Source organism: Lipotes vexillifer, unplaced genomic scaffold (genome assembly GCF_000442215.2).
Source record: "Lipotes vexillifer unplaced genomic scaffold, Lipotes_vexillifer_v1.1 scaffold835, whole genome shotgun sequence".
In the NCBI taxonomy this organism is placed as follows: domain Eukaryota; kingdom Metazoa; phylum Chordata; class Mammalia; order Artiodactyla; family Lipotidae; genus Lipotes; species Lipotes vexillifer.
In genome coordinates, this window is record NW_006774135.1 from 737661 (window position 1) to 740814 (window position 3154).

The following is a 3154-nucleotide window of genomic DNA, read 5'->3' on the forward strand; positions in this document are numbered from 1 at the left end:
AGCCCTGGTCCGGGAAGATCCCACATGCCGCGGAGCAACTAAGGCCGTGTGCCACAACTACTGAGCCTGTGCTCTCTAGCCCGCGAGCTACAACTACCGAGCCCGCGAGCCACAACTACTGAAGCCCACGTGCCTAGAGGCCATGCTCTGCAACAAGAGAAGCCACTGCAATAAGAAGTCCACGCACCGCAACGAAGAGTAGCCTCTGCTCGCTGCAACTAGAGAAAGCCTGGGCGCAGCAACGAAGACCCAACGCAGCCAAAAAATAAATAAAATTTTTAATAAATAAATAAATATTAAATAAATAAATAATTTCAACTTACAAAGAGTTGCAAGAATAATACAAAAAACTGGATACCCTTGCCCAGATTCACCACCAACACTGTGACACATTTATTGCCCCCATTTCATACAAACATATTGGAATTTTTTTCTGAATTGTGTGGCCTCACCTTTATCTGTATGATCTGCTGGTATTCCAATCAAGATTTGATTTGCAAAAGGGGCTCTTCTGCTTTCTACTGAAAGAAGCTGGAGAAATACTGCTCTTGTCCAGAATGTGGACCATCATCTCTGGGACCTTAGCCCTTTGTGCTGAACACTGACTGGATGAAGACTTTGAAGAGAAAACCATTCTCGGGATCAATGTGTTTGAAAACAACTTTGGGCTTAAAAATGAGAGATGGGCAAAAGTGTAACAAAAACCAGGTTCTTAAAAAAAAAGAAACCCTGAAGAAATTTAAATATTGTACTTTAAAAACTGGTAAGAATCAATTACGTCAAAATTACCTTAATTCAGAAGTGCTTCTGGTCTGGTCTCCAAAACATGTAAAATTGTCTGCAACAGAGAAAAGGCTGTATTTGCATTGATTCAGGTTGTGAGGCACAATATTCCATACATTTTAAGAAGCACATAATTCCGCCCCTTCCCCATCACCATTTCTTGCCCCCAGATCACTTTACTTATTAGTACTTTGTATTAACTTAGTGGTAAGTTTTTCAGTGTGGAAAAGAAGAAATCTGATCTCAGTTTCTTTAAAAAAAAAAAAAAGAAAAGAAAAATCCTTAGAAATGCCTCAGGGAAAATATCTTGAATTAAACTGAAAAGCATCAGGGGGAATGGGTGTTTAGAATCCTGTTACTACAAAAATTATATTAACAGCAACAGAAAAAAAACACTGCAATTCAAGAAGCTTGTAAGAGTAACCTTCCCCAGACTTTCCCGTCTGGCCCACAGAGGATCTCATGTGAATGTCAAAGAAGCCACAGGCTGACTGTTCCCTAGATGCAGGCAAGTCAACCTGGGCACATCTCCAGCCCATCCCTCTGGCCCAGTCCAGCTGCTGCGGTGCCGTCCAAAGATGTGGCCCTGGGTGTCCAGAAGGCCAGAGCAGCAGACACAGCAACAAGCCTCTGGACTTGCCTCTCATCACACTGCAGCCAGTGTGAAAAAATATATACTTCTAGATTTCTTCTGAAATACCTGCTTGCTGTTTCCCAGAAACTAAGTTTCAATACACTTAAAGATGTTCTGGTAATCTCTCCAAAATACTCTGTGAAAAGGCTGCTTTTGGACATTTCACAGGTTACCTCTTGCCTATTGATCAATTCTCTACTATGTTTACAAACTCAGTGCATGCCTCTAACCTGGCGGTCAGGAGAGGCATCAACAAGCTGATGTCCCCCAGTTGAACTATGAATTCTAAGGCCTTTATTTATAACAAAATAGTTTTGTTTTCGAATTATGCTCAAATGCTGCTTATGTTATAAGCAAGCACATACTTTTCCGGCAGTAAAAGTGGGCATGGAAGAAAACAGTGTGGTGGTTCCTCAAAAAGTTAAACACAGAATCACCATACAACCCAGCATTTCTACTTGTAGGTATACATCCAAAAGAACTGAAAACAGGTATTCAATACATGTACACATATGTTCACAGAAGCACTACTCACAACAGCCGAAAGGTGGCAACAGCCCAAATGTCCGTCAACAGATGAATGGATAAACAAAACGTGGCACCACACACAATGGAGTCTTATTCATCCATAAAGAGGAGTGATGTACCCATACACATACAACATGGATGACCCTCGGAAACATTACGCCACGCGAAGAAGCCAGACACAAAAGGCCACATATTGTATGATTCTGTTTATGCGAAACATCCAGAACACGCAAATCCACGGAGACAGGACGCAGTAGCTGCCAGGGGCTGTGTGTGCTGCACAACCGCTCGACGCACACAGGGATGGATACTTCTGGGGTGACAAAAATGTTCTGCAGTCAGGTAGAGGCAGTGGCTGCACAAATGTTCTGCAGTCAGGTAGAGGCAGTGGCTGTGAATTACTAAAATGCCACTGAATTGTTCACTTTAAAATGGTTTTGTTATATGACGTTTACCTCGGGGCGGGGGCAAGAATAGGTGCTGTTAAAGGTACTTGAAAAAACCAAACCGAACCAGTGGGTGTGGAAGACGTTGGAGACGGGGGCAAACTACGGCTCTCGCCCCCACGAACCCTGTGAGCCGGGCTCCCAGGAGTGTACACCCAAGGCTTCATGAAGCCATCAAACTGAAAGCTGGGGAATCTCAACCTTGGCACAACTGACTTTTTTTTTTACATTTATTATTTTATTTTATTTATTTATTTATTTATTATCTTTGGCTGCGCTGGGTCTTCGTGGCTGCGCATGGACTTTCTCTAGTTGCAGCGAGCAGGGGCTACTCTTCGTTGCGGTGCGCGGGCTTCTCACTGACGTGGCTTCTCTTGTTGTGGAGCACGGGTTCTAGGCCCGCGGGCTGCAATAGCTGCGGCACGTGGGCTTCAGTAGTTGTGGCTTGCGGGCTCTAGAGCGCAGGCTCAGTAGTTGTGGTGCACGGGCTTAGTTGCTCTGCAGCATGTGGGATCTTCCCGGACCAGGGCTTGAACCCGTGTCCCCTGCATTGGCAGGCGGATTCTTAACCACTGCGCCACCAGGGAAGCCCCACAACTGACACTTTAGAGTGGCTTGTTCTCTGTGGTGGGGGCCGTCCTGTATTCTGTAGGATACTCAGCAGCTGGCCGGCCTCAGCATCCCCTTCCCCAGCTGTGACAACCCCAAATTTCCAGACACCACTAGATGTCCCATGGGGAGAGCAATACTAGTCCCAGGTGAG

The 3154-nt window shown here is 45.1% G+C and overlaps 1 protein-coding gene across 1 annotated transcript in view; it reads right to left on the minus strand.

Moving 5' to 3' along the window:
* GNB1 (G protein subunit beta 1) overlaps nucleotides 1-840 on the minus strand; it is a 42543-nt gene extending 41703 nt beyond the window's left edge. Inside the window, exon 1 of the mRNA XM_007448937.1 lies at nucleotides 790-840. The gene's annotated coding sequence lies outside the window, so the exon portion shown is untranslated. The remainder of the gene's footprint in view (nucleotides 1-789) is intronic.
* Nucleotides 841-3154: the final 2314 nt, after the last annotated feature.